We start from the raw sequence: 18,345 nt of genomic DNA, 5'->3' as shown, positions 1-18,345 counted from the left end.
ACCTGTTCCTTGGCTGTCATGTTCTTTCAAGTCCTAGTTTTTCACCTGAAAAAATGGACTCAAACGGTTTAAACTGATTTCAACCAAAAAAGGCTTTAACTGCAGTTAAACCTGCATGGTTGATCAGAGTTCTACAGTTCTTTTTTTCGATTACTTTAAGAAAACTAGATTAGATCGAGAGAGAAAAAATGCGTTTTTCAATGGCGTTGGAATCTGGTTCAGTGGTCTTTAAGATACGCATATGTATGACAAAAAAGAAATCAGAAGGCAAAAAAAAAAAAAAAAAAAAAAAATAGGAGAGAAATGTAAATAGAAATGTAATATAAAGGGAGAAAAATGAAAGGAAAAAAGGAGTGCAGGTAATATTAGAAGAAATTAAATTAATGAATTAATAAGCGATTACTTAATAAGAAAAGGAAAAGTGCCCTTAACAATATATATTTATATATGTGTATGTGTTCCATTTTAAGAAAGACAGTCCTAACAAAAACAAAAAATAGCTGTTAAAATTAGCGAATTTTTATTTCAAGAATACCAAAATCAATAAATGTTCCAGATAAAAAAAATTACCAAACCTGAACTTTTATTTTTTAAAGGTACACGTCAATGGGTGTTAGGGGTAAAAATTATAGTCTGAGATAACAGAAAGTAATTAAAAACTGCATTTATATGCCAATTAAAGATAATGCAAATTTAGTTTCAATAGAAGACGATAAGACCACAAGTAAATTTAGATGAAATGGTAAAATTACAAATAATTAAATTTAAAAGCTTGTTAATTTGGCAAGTAATTAACGCTGTGAGGCTAGTTTTTCGATGAATGTTTTGTTCTTTAAATCTTTTGACATTCATAAAAAATTGATTCGTCAAATAAAATTTTACATAAATAAATTATTTTGAAAGAAATTTTTTAAGATCTTTTTACTACAAATGACTTTGTTTGAAGTAATTTTCAAGATACTCTATTTAAAATAATCCAATAATCCTAAGCAAATCACATCAACTTTTATAACCTAAATAAAACTACATAAACCATATAACCAGATATATATTTCTAACAAAAATTTTCACATTTTTTTTTTCTTTTTTTAATCTGTCTTGCTTGAAGACAGTCACCTCTCCTTATGTTGAAGCAAAATATTTTTTTTCATTTATAATGCTTAAATTAGCTTAGTTTAAATTAGCAAGACTTTCACAATTTATTTCTGTTGAATAATTTTTGAATGTAGAGCTATTTTAGAAGGCGCATCTGTTGGACAATCGCGAAAAGCTGTTTTAAAATGAGTAATTAATCTAAAATATAATAAATCAATCAGCAAAGAAAGTAGCTTTTCTTAGTTTCAACGAAATAACAAAATACTTTTCAGAATTCTTATATTAAGCAGAAAGTTTTCATAATCCTTTTCCAACAGTTTCAGCAAATACAATTTAATTTTGCGAAAGCAATATAATTAACGAATTTTTAAAAATAAATTACTAAATATCAAACAAAGAACTGAAGAAGTCGTATTGTTAATATTTCGCAGACTACAACATCTTCTCTCTTCTTAACGGTTCCAACTGAACAAAATTTACATTTACTGATCAATTTAGACCATTAATCAGCCCGTATCAAAGACAACTTCATAGTAAAATAGAATAAATGGCCACAATAATGCATCATAAAACAATAGCCTCTCCGGAACAAGCTCTTATCTGCTTAATCTCCAACTTCTATGGCAGAATAAAATGGGTAAATAAGATCTTAAGAAGAACATTAAAAAAGGGAGGCTAGGCTATCTAATCATGGCACTGATCAGATGCCATCGCGTGCCATTTCTCAATTCAGTCATAGTACAATTCATTTATATAAGGGAGTGGAACACATAGAGAAAAAAAAATTATCTTACCCCGTCAAATACCGGATGGACCAAAAGTATAACTGAGTAATGGAATTCTAGACTTTTGTCTGCCTGATGGAATCTCTTGAATTTTAATGATTGTAAAAAGAGGTGCAAGGTCAAAGATAGGAGAAAGGCTTTGTGATGTTTTATTAATGAGAAGGGAGGACAGGCTATAATGGCGGGAAAGTGTCTCAAAATGAGGTGTTTTGTCGCTTGGTAAGTGAGTATGGCAAATTTGGAGAGGATTTAGTAGCTGTTCCCTGTTATCAGATCAGGTTTTTCGAATGAGGTATGTCTCGTATGCGCTCTTGTAGCTGTTAAAAACAGTCTTTACATAAATAAGCAGTTCACTTAGTTAATCAGTTCATTCAGTTTTAGTTTTACAAGCATAAGAGAGAAGAAAACGTCATAATTTTTTAAAAGTTTTGTTTTATTTATTTATAATTAACTAACAAAAAATTACAAAAAAGTATTGCAGAAGAACTAATAACAGAACAGAAAAGTGTCTGAAAATAGAGTGTTTTGTCACTTGGCAAGAGAGTGTGGCAAATTTGGAGACGATTTAGAAGCTATTCCCTGAAATCAGTTCTGGGTTTTGGAATGAGATATGCCTCCTAAGAGCTTTTGTTGTTGTTAAAAACAGTTTTTACTTTTCTAATCAGTTCACTGAGTTACTCAGTTCACTCAGTCATAGTTACAAACATAAGAGAGGAGAAGTAACTATTGTAATTTTTTTTACTTCTGTTTAATTTATTGATAATAATCAACTAACAAAGAGTTGCAAAAAAGCATTGCTTAAAACACCAATCTCCTCCTTACAGGATAAGTGATAAAAAAAACAGAAAACTGTTTCAAAATGGGGTTATTTTGTCACTTGGCAAGTGAGTGTGACAAATTTGGAGAGGATTTAGTAACTGTTCCCTGTTATCAGATCAGGTTTTTTGAATGAGATATGTCTCGTATGCGCTTTTGTAGCTGTTAAAAACAGTCTTTATTGTACTTAATTTCAATTGGTTACTCAGTTCACTCTATTTGTTGCAAACACATACTGACAATAAAAAGATCGCATGTCTTAAATATTGCATCCTTCAATAAACAGAATTTATCAATAGTAAAATCTCCTTCAATAAACAGAATTTATCAATAATAAATCTCCTTCTTCGATAAACAACATTTATCATTAGTAAATCTCCTTCTTCAATTAACAGAATTTATCAATAGTAAATCTCCTTCATCAATAAACAGAATTTATCAATAGTAAATCTTCTTCTTCAATTAACAGAATTTATGCATAGTAAATCTCCTTCTTCAATAAATAGAATTTATCGAGTAAATCTCCTTCTTCAATAAACAGAATTTATCAATAGAAAATCTCCTTCTTCAATAAACAGAATTTATCAATAGTAAATCTCCTTCTTCAATAAACAGAATTTATCAATAGTAAATCTCCTTCTTCAATAAACAGAATTTATCAATAGTAAATCTCCTTCTTCAATAAACAGAATTTATCAATGGTAAATCTCCTTCTTCAATAAACAGAATTTATTATTGTTAAATAAATCAACGAAAATCCAGCAGTTGAAACCTTTTAAAGAGAAAACTCTTTAATAAATCATTTCAATAATTTTATTTTAATAAAAATCGAAAACAAAATTAGCGGAGAATCTCAAACAATTAAATAAATCTTAAAAGCAATAACCGCTTTAAAAAAATAAAAATATTTATTATGGGTTCAGAGGTGTAAAACTAGGATGACTCATTTCCCCCCCCCCCCAAAAGCAAACATATAAATGCCTTTAATAACAACATAAGGGTACTAAGAAAAACGGAGCAATTTCATAGAACATTCGAGCAATAATGTTTTCACTCAAGCTAGTTCCCAAGCTATTTGGACCCCTCATTCACAGAAATGGCGGAGAAAATTGTTAAGGTCATTTCGGTAATGCCTTTTTACAAAGTACAAATCAATATTACAGCTCAATGCTTCTTGATCTCCTTCAGAAAATCCGCAAATACCAGATAAAATATTTGTTCCCTACTTTCACAGCATGAGCTTACAAAAAACTGAATTGGTTAAAGTTAGGGGAGAAAAAAAATGCATTTTCAATACTTTTTGCACATAACACGTTTTTTCCCCTATCTTAGAAAACATACATTCACTCATACATGCAGCTCAGTCAAAGCCAATAATATCCTTTTTTCACTAAAAATGATTTTTTTTATCCTTATTTATTCTCAAACTGTCTTTTCAACTTTGAACAATAGCAAGTGACTTCCAAAAAGGCATTTTGTTTTCAAATTTTCTCATCCACCCCCACCTCACTTTTTAAACCTTTATAAACGCAATAAAGACTAGAAAAAAAATTTAATAAAAATCGATCGTTTGCTTTGGAAAAAAAAGCGCAGTAGGAGAGCCTAAATGAAGAATCTTTCGTTCTTTTCTTTATTTTTTCCCCTTCTATTACTCCAGATTGAAGCGCAGCTGAGACGATTATCACTTTTACCTATAACAGCGTGTGCCTCAAAAGATTTTTTTATCTACTCCGCAAACGATTTTTATTATTGTCGCTATAAAAAGGGAAAATGGCTGATTAGATTGAGACTATTCGAAAACAAAGACATTCGAAATCTTGACTCCAAAAAAAAACTTCATTAAGATAATTATTAAAGTAATTAACATTGTAATGGAAGAAAATAAATAAATGGTGTCCAATGCATATGCACTATCTCGATTCAAATAGATTTTATTCATTAGAAAACGAATCGCGATAAAAAGAAGAGAATCCTTGGTGTAGGTCGATTCAGGTTTTTAAAAGGGTGTTAAAAAGAAACAATAGCAATGAACAGCAACAAGATGCTTGATTAATTGCATCATCTTGTGAAGCTAATTATCTCACGAAAAGCTAAGAAAAAGGTGGCATGCTTTTTTTTTATCTTCAGGTTTTTTTATGATTTCCATTAATTAAATAATTAAATTAAACATTTTGTGTAAGGATTATTTATTGGAGTATTAAATTATTTTAGGAGATTAACCAGACACATCCCAGTTTAAATTACAATTAGTTGGTGATTAATTTTATGGAAGGTGACTATAGAGCAATAAAATTATGTCTTCGATTCTTTAAAAAGCACCCGCAAGCTAATTATTTAGATCTAGAAAATTTAAAACTTATTGGAACATTTTAAAGAAGAATACTTTTTATCCTATTTTAAGTCTTTTATAAAATTTCAGACACATATATATATATTAAAATGTCAACTAAAAAACAAAAGCAAACATATTAAGTGAGCAGAGAATGAAATGGTTTTTCTTAATTGTTTAAAAAGATTAATAAATAACACAAATTCAGAAAATAATAGGACAAGATAACAGAAAATAATTAAAAACTGCCTCTATATGTAAATTAAAGAGAATGCAAAATTAGTTTTAATAGAAGACAATAAGACCACAGGCAAATTTAGATGAAATGTAAAAATTACCAACAATTAAATTTAAAAGCTTGTTAATTTGGCAACCAAATTAACAAGCTTTTTTAAAAAAATTGAAGATTTTTAAAAAAATTTATGTGAAAAGATGAGACTAGGCTTCTAAGCTAGTTCTTACAAGTCTCTAAGCTTTAATCAAATTTTCAAAACATATTAACAATTTTAAAACAAAGAATTTAACAGCATTTTGCTTAGAAACAATAAATATTCCTATTACCAGGTTTTTTGTGTATCATTTTTTAGGAGCAGCATTACAATTTGATTTTCTTTGTTTTTTTGTTTGTTTTTCTTTGTGAAAGGGGTCTAAAGTCACAGAAAATATGCTTACATAATATTTGATTGGATACAATTAAATTGGATACAATTAAGACGATTTGTAAGAAAGTACTTCCGCTAACTTCCAAAGTATCTAGTTTTCTAAAGTAGTCTAAAATAACTTCTAAAGTATCTTTAAACAATACCAAGGAAAAGCTTTTAAATCCGTCGTTGAACAGCCGACCCAGTTTTGGGTTTATGACTACTAACGTTCAACTCCGCAGCCTTGTAATGTTGAACTAATCCAGAAGACAAGGAAACTCCTAGACCAGTGCCCCCAGAGGTATTGATTTATTATGGGAACATGGAGGACTTTGCGACTCGACAGATTTAACGTGCATCAGTCACCATTTACTACACGGGGAGACTTCGGCCGGCGGGGATCTAACCCACGAACTCTTAGACAAGGGCCTACTGCCCTACCAACCAGGCTATCCCGGCCAGTAAAGGGAAAGCTTGACGGGGGGGGGGAATTGCTATTTGAAAATAAAATGTGGTTTATCCATTTATTACTCCATCAATGATAAGCTTTTAACGGACATTCGTTCTCTACAATCTCATTACTTCTAATCTCTCTAACGTTAGGAAAGAGCAAAGCAGTAATAAAACATTCACCTAAATACAATTAAATAAAACAATTCCCAAAGGCCTTGCGCCAATATAATGTTGTTAACCCAAATCTTCGAATTGGGCAGGGAAACATTTTAAGAAGAAATTCCTGTGTATTGTGCAGTTATTCAATGGAAACTCTGGTAACTTTCTAAAGTATCTTGAAACAATATCAAGGAAAAGCTTGACGAAAAAAATTTTCCATTTGGAAAGAAAAAAAAAATTGTTTATACATTTATTACATAAAACCATTAATTATTACATCATAATCTATAGGAAATGATATTGAAATCGCAATGAAACGATATTGAAGTAAATTTTTTAACAATGAAACGCAAAAATAAAATTAAACTTTTAACAATAATATTATTTTTATGGTAAATCAATAGAAAAAAAACTTATCCACCCTTTTGAAAATACCCGAAATGCTACCGCGAAGTTACCCCATCCAGGATAAGCTTTTGACGGACATGTCGCTCTCCTCAATCTCATTACTTCTAATCTCTCTAACGTCAGGAGAGGGCAAAGCAGTAATAAAAACCTTTAATGCCCCGAACAAAGCGATCGGTGAAAAACTAAAAGCAGAAAGGAGTTGGCGTTATAATGTCCACCGCCCGTGCTATCGAACTCTTTTAGAACAAATCCCTTTTGAGTCTTCCAGCCAAAGACAACCGAAGATGAGTTTTGGGAAGCTTTGTGATAGGAAAAACGTCTCATGGAAATGAAAAGAATGAACCCCTGAAAAAAAATTAGAAAACGGATGAGAAGGCGTCAAGGATGGAAAGAAAAGAAGAAAAATGATAAAAGAAAAAAAAAATATTCCTTGAGTGAAATCCAATAAATGATTCTTTCCTAAAGTTCTGTTAAGTTTGGTACTAAAAATTGGAACTTTGGATAGAGAAGGAACTGAAATTACTAATGCCATGTAAAATTTACTGTGAAATAATGGACCAAATGTTTCTTGGCTATTCTCTGTCGCTGAAGATTATGCTTTGGCTAAAATGAAGATAAATGACAAAGAGAAAAATTGGAAAAGTGATGAAATATCAGACACAGTAGGAATAATATAAGGTAAGGTAAATGATAATGAGGTAAATAATTTATGTAAAAGTGCGTCCTAAGAATAACGTTGCCCATTGGGATCCTAATTGTTGTTCCAATATTTCTAAACGTTGCCCATTGGAATCCTTATTGTTGTTTCAATATTTCTAAACGTTGACCATTGGGATCCTAATTGCTGTTTCAATATTTCTAAACGTTGCCCATTTGGATCCTAATTGTTGTTTCAATATTTCTAAACGTTGCCCATTGGAATTCTAATTGTTGTTTCAATGTTTCAAAGCTAAGTACAATGCGAATAAAGCAAAAAAAAAAGGGGGGGGAGAACACCCTGAATGACTTGTGATTTAATGATCGGATCTCAACGTTCTAAGACTAAATCTTAATGGTTCGAGGGGGAGACCTCAAACACGCGAATTGGTTTCTGCAGACGAAAAAATTTGTATTTTTAAGCCACATTTTAAAATCGTTTTTGATGAAAAACACCACGATTTTCATGTAATCAATAAGAAACGCTGCAGTGACGCGGTCGGTTAAGGCGTCTCTCACACCGCTGGTTGGAGACCTGCAGGTAATAAGTTCGATCCTGACAGCCGACAAAACAACCGGCGAGTATATGCAGCAAGGTGTAAGTTAAAACTGTCCTGGCTGAAAGTCCTATCGTTGGTTGGGATGTAGAAAATCGGTGAGAGGGATGCCAGCTCAGGTGCAGCACACGTCGTCTGACCGAAATCAAAATTATGTGGCATTCCTACAATGACCGTTAAAAGATAGAACCCTAAAAATTGGGTTAGGTGCTTGGCCATTTGGGAGATGATGTAGGCAATAAGATGCTTCTGTACATTGAAGTTAGAACATGAAAATCTATATATTAAGTATTAGTGGGTTTTATTTAACATTTAGAAAAAGCAATATCACCTAACTTCCCACTGAAAAATACTCACTTAAGTTACAATGTTCAATTCGTTTAAAAAAAAATCGAAATATTAAAACTGTTAAATATATCCTTGTATCATATTTATTCACATAAAAGGAGTGATACTTGTGACACAGGGCACAACATATATAAAAAGTTAGAAAACTTCTTAGAAACTAGTTCCTAAAGTTTAAAGAAGTCCCACATGACACGCAAAAAACTTCGAAGTTGCGCTAAACTGTCATACGCATAAAAAATTTCTCGGAGGCTACGTAGTTTAAAAAGAATTGGTAAAGCTAGCAGAGAGTGGGACGGATCCCGTAGGAATATTCACTTCAGAAAGAGCTGGGCCATTGAAAAGTTTACTGAGAAAAGATAAGTTTCGTAAAAATAAAAAAAATATTTCGAATTGTTTTTGAGGCTGAAAGCTATTGCAAGAAAGCTGGCTTTATGACAAATGAAGAAAATTTTTGAAAAAGAATTTCTCTTTCATAAGTATAAAATTTATTTTCTTTATTAGGAATTAGGATGAAATTTAAAGAGGGACTGAAATATTCATTATGCAATTGATAATACAATTTTGGCACAATTAGTTATTTTAAAAAAATAGTATGATAAGTTGATTACCAACAGTAGCACATTATCTGTTAAATTATTACCTATGCCACATGCCAATACCAGCAAGCCTGCTTAAAATCAAGCTAATTTTGAAGGCAGAGGGTGCGTTTCTTGTTTTCTCTGCGGCAGTCGTATTCTTGGCCATCTATGGCTAAGAATACAAATTCAGCCACACGAACGTAGCAGCCCGTTTTACAGGAAGGACCCAATCATACTCCATTCATTCATCCACAGATCGTAATTTTGACCTGAACCAAAGAACGATCCATCTCCAATTCAGTACCCCCAGAGGTATTTTATTTTATAACTGACGTTTAACAGACGACCCAAATTTTAGTTTATGGTTACCAATGTTCAACCCCGTAGCCTGGTAATTTTGAACTCAATCCAGAAGATCAGGGAATTTCTGGATCAGATGTATAGATTTGTTATGCACCCTCAGATGTATAGATTTGTTATGGGGACTTGGAGAACTTAGTGACCCCGACAGATTTAACGCGAACCAGTCACTATTTATAACATGGGGGTTCATTGGCCGGTTGGATGTGAACTCCGGTTCCCTCGAACATGAGTCCAACGCCATACCAACCAGGCTATCCCGGCCCCCAATAGGTATATTGACTTGTTATGGGAACCTGGAGGACTTGGTGACCCCGACATATTTAACCTGCACCAGTCACCATTTAATACACGGAGATTCTTCAAGCAGAAGGATTCGAACTCACGTTCTCACGAACAAGAGCCCAACGTCCTACCAATCAGGCTAACCCGGCCCTGCATACTACTCCACAAACAATAAAAAAAGAGTTGTACACTGTTAGAAATTTCTCGAAAAAAATTGTGAAATAACAATTTATTTAATTGTTATTTTACCATATTCTAACAAAACATTCAAAAAACCATGAATAAGATGATTTTCAAAGTGTTAACAGCGAGAAAAATCATTCATTAATTGCTTTCACCTATTGCGGATAAGCAACCAGAATTTTATCGCACCAACTAGGTCACCTAATGAAGCCATTTAGTTCCTTGCAGTTGAATTTGAGTTGCCCAGCGTTTGCACTTTGATAACAAGCAGAGGCTGAATTCCTTTATAGATGAAAAAAAGAAGTAAATTTTAAGTATTTTTATTAATACAAATAAAACTGAAATAACTTTTAAAATATTATATTTATTAATCATTGCAATATTTTAACTAAAATTAATAATGGTATTCTAATACCTAAAGGATTCACAGCTCATGATTATAAGGGGGAAATTGCTAAGTACCTGCAGCAAATACCCCCTAAACGTTCAAAAACGTTTAGTACATTTAAAATGTTGCACGAAAGAAAAAATTGATTTCTTCTACCATGTACTTGTTTTAAAGTATTGTGCAAAAATTTTAAGTTAACGGAAAATTTGAGATTCATAAATACGTTATTATGATATTTTCGTAGAAAAAAAATTTCATTTTGATAAATTACTACTTTTAAGCAACTATAGTAACAGAACGCTTAGTTTCCAAAAGTTTAATTATAAACTCCTATTTTAATTATGTGCCTGATATCAAAAAAAGGAATTTTAAAAAGAAGTGTTTATAGCATAATAACCAATTTACTAATAAAAAGAAGACTTATAAACTTAAAACAGACATAAACTTATAATTTCGTAAGGAAAAAAAAAAGATTAACCACAATCAAATCAAAATCATACGCATAACAATAAAAAAAATTAAGAAAGAGAAACTTGTTTTTAAATCTAGAATTCAAATAAAACTACGATCAATAGAAATAAAAGAGGAGAAAAGAAATATCACAACACATGCTTAGCATCTTAATCAGACAAATAACAAAAAAAAAGAATGTCATCTGACAAATATGCAGGCTATAATTCATTGAGGATAAATGTTTTTCAAGTTGCTAAAAAAATGCAGGAAAAGGAGCACTTCAAATTTCATTAAAAAGGTGCTAAGAATTTTAAAAATAAAAAGAAATCTATCAAAAAGAATAGTTAACTTTTGATTTCAGCATTTTTCGCTGACTGAGACAAACGTATTTGATTAATCACATTTTTGTTACTTTCCTTCTTTTTCTTTATCAAGATTCGTCTTTTACCTTTTCGTTGCCAGATTCGTAAGAACGATTTTCAGTGATTTATCATTGGTAAGAAATGTTCCGTGTCTAATACAAGTGGTCCAGGTTTAGATTCTTTTTTATTTAGTTGCTTCTTCAAAGAGATAAAATTATCTGCTCCAGATAAGAATGAATATGACAGTTGCCATTAGTCAGAGAGAAACTTCCAGAAGTAATTTAAAAATGAAGATATCAATGTAGAACAAATGGAAAAATCATTAGCTAGAATAGCTTTAAAAATTATCGTCTGATCTGAGGAAAAGGAAAAGAATCTTAATTTAAATCAATATTCTTAAGATTATTAAAGTGAAGAATCCGTTTTAAGAATATGAGATACCGTGATTGTTATCACAAATGGATAATTTATTATTCAGTGGATATAATGAAACGTAGAAACTCTTGCAGAATAATTGAAGCACGCATTTCCAAACGATCTTTTATTTCCGACTAAGCAAATCAAATGAACTTAAAGTTAGAAATGTTCACGAATAAAACTCGTACACTGTAAAAATAAATTACGGATAAAATTACGGCAAAAATTCTGGTAACCTGAGGGCCGGTACTTTTTACCATAAAGTCAATTTTTACCGTAAAATTTTACTGAATAAAAAATTTGACAAACCATATTTTTCATACAGTAATATTTATTGTAATATCACTAAATTATTGTATTTAAATAAATATTGTTGTAAAAATTACGGTATACAATTTTACAGTAAAAATGAATTTTATGAATGTTGCCAGGGGTCTGTTTAGAAGAAATTTGGGTCCGTTAACGGACTCTTCACAAAATATCATTTCACAAAAACGGGCCCTTCACAAAATATTTTAACTTAAAAACGGACCCTACACAAAATGATTTTTCTTTTAATCGGACCCTTCACAAATTTGTTTATCTTCGTCATTGTTTTGTTAATTGAATAAACCCTTCCCAAGGGGAAAAAAATAAAGATGGATGTAAACGACTTAAGTTTTGTCTTCGGCAGACGCTTCTTCCTATATTCGTCAGTAATGAATATTCTGCGTCCAGTAGTATAGGCTTATATACTAAATATTTGTATGTTGCATCTTTAATTTAGAAGCAGCAATTGTTTTGAAAATTTAATTTTTTTAAATTATAGTTTTACAGTGTTGAGCATAATCTTGTATATATTTACAATTCAAAAACTCCTTGAAAAACTTAATGCAATAACAGGACCCTATTTGCACAAATTCATAACAGCAGGACCCTGTTTGAAAGAATGTGACTTAACGTTTATTTTATATTCACAAATTACGAGTAATTTATTCACAATTTTACAAAAACGGACCTTTCACAAAATGTCTGGACAGACCCCTGACTGCATTTTGGGTACCAATACTTTTCAACGAAATTTTATCTTGAATTTTTTATCTTAATGATCGTTTATCCCTACATAAGGAGAAAATTTGCAGATAAATTTTATAATTTTTCCATAGTGTTATAGACCAATACAGAGGATAGCTCTTCTGTGTATTTTTAAGTATTTTCTATACCCGAGAATCGATAGAAGAACAAGCGACAATGCAGCGAGAGCTTACAATATTTTAAGAACTCATAAGTGGGATTAAATTTACATCATTAGAATTAAAAATACATTATATTTATAAGAATATTTCGATTTATCTAATGAGTGTTTCGTAACTTAAACTCATGTTTGTGAAAATTGCAACACCATGAAGGACTTACGCGAGTGAGCTGAAATCACGACAGGTACAACTTCTTCCTTGGCCGGCGTATTCCCCGGATATGTCGCCGATTGAACATGTGTGGGATTTCGTTGTTCGGCGTCTGGCTCGTAACCCTCGTCTTGTTGCTTCTACAGACGAACTTTGGGTACGCATACAAACAGTATGGAATTCTCTTCCTCAGACAGACATTCAAAGTTTGCTTGACTCCATGCCACGTCTGTAGCAGCACTTATTGCTGAGCGTAGTGGCTACACAAAATACTGATTTTGATCTCTTGTTATTGTTTGTTTGCTTTGAAAGTTTAATCATTTATTTGTACCACTACCACTCAACTGTGTATTAAATTTCATTCAATTATGACGATTCCTTCATGGTGTTGCAATTTTTACAAACAGGAGTTTATATTCATAATTAATGGGAAAAAAATGATAGTTTGAATGAAATATTTGAACTACCATATCATGGAGAAATAAGAAAAATTTTTGGAAGAGAACAATAAAAACTAAAGTTAAACATGTATGTAGTTTTTTCTTTTTTTTTTAAGCTTATATTTTCTTTGCCCCAAAAAATACCTTGAAAAAATGTGAAAGAATATTTTTATAAACTTTTGGTAAAATGAAAGTTTAGGGACGTAAGTTAGTAAAAGAGGGGTCACGTACCGTTCTTTGTCCGAAAACTCATGTTTCGTAATTAAGCAATTTAAACTCATGGCGTAAAAACAAATTACCTCATTAAGAAAGTGCCGTTCCAACAATCTTTCACTCTTTTGTGTTATTTGCAAAACAAAAGCCCGGGTAAATTGCTCAAATTGTAAACTGAAAGCGCCGAAAACCCTTCAAATTGCCCCGGGCATTTCAACCGATAAAACTCAAGAGCTATTACCACGAACGCTTTCTCAAACTACGACGCATTTTTTTTTTTTTTTTTCAATTAGTGGGGTTACATAAAAATAAATGAAGATGTTAAGGCAGGTGGTAGACGGTTTAAGACGTTCAAAAATGCTAAAAAAGAAAAATCTCTCTGTAATTAAATTTAGACGCTAGAAAGTTGCAACTTTTAGCCTCTCACTTAAGTACGGAGTGTTAAGTTTTTTTTTTTAAATGCGTAACTACTTTAACGCAGGTTCGCCATTTAAAACTCTTAAACAAAAGCTTGTTCTTTAGATTAATTGCGAAAGAAACAACGCAAAGTGAATACTCAGTAATATCGTAGTATTTACGTACCCAAAATGACTTTTAAGCAAAAAGAGACAAATTAAACTTTTTTGAAAAATTCACAAACAGATAATCAGGGGTCTGTTTAGAAGAAATTTGGGTCCGTTAACGGACCCTTCACAAAATATTTTAACTTAACGTACCCTTCACAAAATATTTTAACTTAAAAACGGACCCTTCACAAAATGATTTTTCTTTTAATCGGACCCTTCACAATTTATTTTATCTACATTATTATTTTGTTAATTGAATAAACCCTTTCCAGGGCAGAAAACAAGAAAGATGGATGTAAACGAATTAAGTTGTCTTCGGCAGACGATTCTTCCATTATTCGTCCGAAATGAATATTCTGCGTTCAGCAGTATAGGCTAAATGCCAAATATTTGTATGTTGCATCTCTAATTTAGAAGCAGCAATTGTTGTTTATTTTTTAAAATTTAATTTTTTTAATTATAATTTTACAGTGTTGAGCATAATCTTGTATGTCTTAACAATTTAAAAACTCCTTGAAAAAGATTTTTTTGCAATAACGGACCCTATTTGCACAAATTCATAAAAGCGGACCCTAGTTGAAAGAATGTGAGTAATTTTTTCACAATTTCACGAAAAACGGACCTTTCACAAAATGTCTGGACAGACCCCTGATAATAAAATATAACATTTTGATGAAATTAGATATTTAAACTTTTCATAAATCTAAAGTTTAATGTAACAGAAATTAAAAAAAGTGACATGCGTTTTTGTATAAAAGTTGAAAGGGATTAATGCGTTGAGTAAAAAAAAAAAGTATGGTAAAAACTACCAGCATATGAAAAATTTGCAATGTTTCTGGTTTCCTGGGAACACCAAAAAAAATCAGTAATATGAATAAATAAAACTAATGAAATGAATAAATAAACCGTCAGGTATAACGTATTTTCATTTTTATAATAACAAACTATGTGCGAAATACCGAAATTTTCTTGAACCTGTAACTCAAATTCTATAAATTTGAGGGCTATGTAAATGAAATACATTTAAGCTTAAAAATACTTGTTAATTGTTTACAATACATTCAATTCGTGTAAAACACTTAACTATTGAAACATTTAACTATTCTAACTATTAAGACACTAGTAGTACTTAATTCCTCAGAGAGAAAATAATTATTATTAAAAATTAAATTTTATTACGCTTTACTAGCTCACACAGAATAACACTTTGAAAAATTCTCCATAATATATTAAATAATTCTATTTTGATAAGCTTTAGCAGCAATATCATTTAATTGAAAAGGGGTAATATTAATAAGGATTTAAGTATTAGAAATAGCGAACTTACACTTACTTATTAATTCAACACTAACTCTAATGACATAGATATCAAAAAACCATTTTCTTACCTAGGAAAGAAAAAATATATTAATTGATAAAAGAAAACAAACTGTATTTTGTGCAAGTGAAAAAAATATATGCATATTACCAAATTTTCAATGATACTTCATACGTCAAATGTCCTTAATAAAATTTAACTTTGTTTCTAAAAACTAATTTTACAAGTAAAAGAAAAAATAACCGGTCTTGATATCAACAAAAAAGTAGGCTTAAAATTTTATACTTAAATCTTATAAACCCTATTTCAATAATTGAAGTCAAAGATGAGTTTTTCCGCCTCAAAATAAAAAGTTTTAATACTTTTCGCTGCTTTTATCTACAAATTATTTATAAAAACTATTTTCTATTAAGACGTTAATAAAAACATACATTAATAAAATGTCGTATTCCAATAACCAAAGTGCAATATTTAGTTTAAGAACAGTGGTTTTTATGCTGTTTCAACTATCATTAACTTAAAACCAAAAATGATTTTTCAGTGACTTCTGGGAAACTTCTTTTTATCGTTGATTAATGTTTATGTATTTAGGAAAGATTTACCATCAATAAATCGTTACATAAATGTCAAACAAATTTAAAAACAATAAGATTTCATTCAGGAATATTTTGGAGAATTGATTTATTATTACTGGGCAGCCAACTTTCCACGCGTTTTGGGACAAAATTTTCTAGTGGTAACTAAGTTTATGTTTCAATGTATGATTCTTTGTTTTGTAAATTTATTTAAAGTTATTTTCTACAACACTGCATGTAAATGATTCATAATTAATATGAAACACCAAACAGCTCTCTTGTGGTGAGGTTTTTAAAATGTAGGCAATTCACAAAAAAATTTCAAGGCTTCCGTTTTTAATTGTCTACCAACGTGCCAATTTTTCTAAACAATTGTTTAATGAGGTCGTTGACGTGCCTTCAAAAAATTTTGACTTTGTGATTATTGAGAAAATAATAATACTAAATACTATCAACTCAAAACTCTTTATTTACATTGAAAAAAAAAACATTTTGCCATGTCTTAAAACAACTTAAAGTAACATCAGTGTGATTTCTGTTGTTGCAGATTAGATGACAAATAACTTATATTAAGTTGTAAGATGCTAGTTTAAGCAGGACTGTTTTTTTTTTTTTTTTTTTTTTTTTTTTTTTTTTGCTAGTTATTCATTTTTAGCTTGTTTTTAAAGTTATGGTTTTTTTAGCATTAATTGTTCATTTTTTTTATTAATAATTGTTTACTATTTTTTTTGTTTTTGTGAATTTTAATTTAATTGTTACATATGCTTCATAATGTAATAACATTTGAGTAATAATAATTCATAGTGTAATAACAATTGTGATCGGTGGCGTGCCCAAAATATTGTGTCTCGCGCCATAAATGGGACGCGTGCCATTGGTTCGCCATCCCTAGTCTACCACATTATAAAACATTTTCTAAAAAGTCTAGTAGTTGACAGCCCTGTTATTATTTGATGACGTAAGTTTCATATATACTTACGACAGCAATAGCTTACGTATTAAAAAATATATATAAATTTTCTGAATAAAAATTCCATGCACCTACAAAATATTGAAAAATACAACAGGCTTTGAATAAGTTTTTAGTGGTTAATAACTTTTTGGGTGATTTTTTCATTACATTAATTTTTTTCATTTCATAGGGTCTAATATACTACAATAAAAAAAATAACTAATACACCATAAAAAAAGTAAAAATGGGCTTCACTGCTATATATTTATTTTAATGAAACGCAGATCGTCACTCAAAACTAAATTTACGAATAAATCTTAAAATTAACTTTCTGGGATGTCTCACATTCCTCAATTAATGATAACTATTATGGAATTGTAACTAAACTCTTTGACACACTCTTTGACAATTAAACATATTTTTCATACTTTTATCGTTATTTTTTATTAATTTAGGTCAAAATAAGTTAAAAAATATTATATTTAACATTTAATAATTTATGGTTATGATATACAGCATGAGACACCGATGTGTTTTTCTGCTTTAAAGTTAAAACGGCTGCTCACTTCCAAACAAATAAATTTTATTCGAATTTGCAATTATTTTGATCAAAGAGAGAAAGTCATTCATCTTTAACCGTTTTCCACTTAATAGATTCAAGTATTGATAAAGTTTTGAACATGAAAGATAACAAAAAAAATCTACAGTTATGAAAGTCACCTTTTTTCGGATTTTATATTTTAATACAAATATAATTGCGATAGTCTAACAGACTGTTTCAGTAACTATTATACTGCTTCTTATAATTAAAAAATACTACAACACATTTTTAATTGTAATCAGAACGTCAGAAAAAAATATATAAAAGAACACTGGCAGCAAATTTGCATCAAAGGATTAAATAAGAAAGGTGATCAAATAAACAATTAGGATTAATTTCTTGCAAAGTCATCCCTAGCAAGGAACTAATTCGAAACAACATTGTGAACACGTGATTTACAAACAGATCTTTCCTGAGATTTTCAAACCCCTTATCAGAAAAATAAAAGAAATATAAAAACAGTCGAAAGAACTAGTTGATCTCCCTCCAGAGGATTTAATACCTCTTAGAAGAGAAAAGGCCTCATCACGAGTAACCATAAGCAATTTGATCCTTTAGTAATCCAAGTTTAATGACATTTTTCGTTATTTTCCCCACCGCGCAGCTTAGTAGCCCGAGCGTAGTCACATTTCCTTATTTCACCCACTGCGCAGTTTATGTTCGTTACGTCGGACTACTAAATTAATCAGTGCTCCTCTTCTAGAAGGTGTTGGAGGAACATAATAAAAATTGATAACTAACTCACGATCTTAATAACTCCATGATAATATTATAATATGTTGTTCGATTTATTTTTGCTTTTTAGAGTTTTTGAAGAAAATTTCAAATAGCTTGATTAAATAATTAAAATTTTAAAATTCACATTGTTAAGTGACGCCAGAGGGCGTATGTGCCAGGGAAAAAATTGTAGTGTTAGTAGTAGTAGTAGATGCATGTAACTGCAGCGATGAACCATCGCCATATCTCTCAATAAAAATTGTTT

At 30.5% G+C, this 18,345-nt stretch overlaps 1 protein-coding gene across 2 annotated transcripts in view; it reads right to left on the bottom strand.

Annotated features, from left to right (window-relative positions):
• Positions 1-18,345, bottom strand: part of LOC107446303 (fat-like cadherin-related tumor suppressor homolog) — a 456,785-nt gene that overhangs the window by 380,330 nt on the left and 58,110 nt on the right. The gene's annotated exons all lie outside the window — the stretch shown is intronic.

This window comes from Parasteatoda tepidariorum, chromosome 2 (assembly GCF_982258835.1).
Source record: "Parasteatoda tepidariorum strain Cologne lab strain chromosome 2, Ptep-v5.0, whole genome shotgun sequence".
Classification (NCBI taxonomy): domain Eukaryota; kingdom Metazoa; phylum Arthropoda; class Arachnida; order Araneae; family Theridiidae; genus Parasteatoda; species Parasteatoda tepidariorum.
This window is presented reverse-complemented; position numbering and strand designations above follow the sequence as displayed.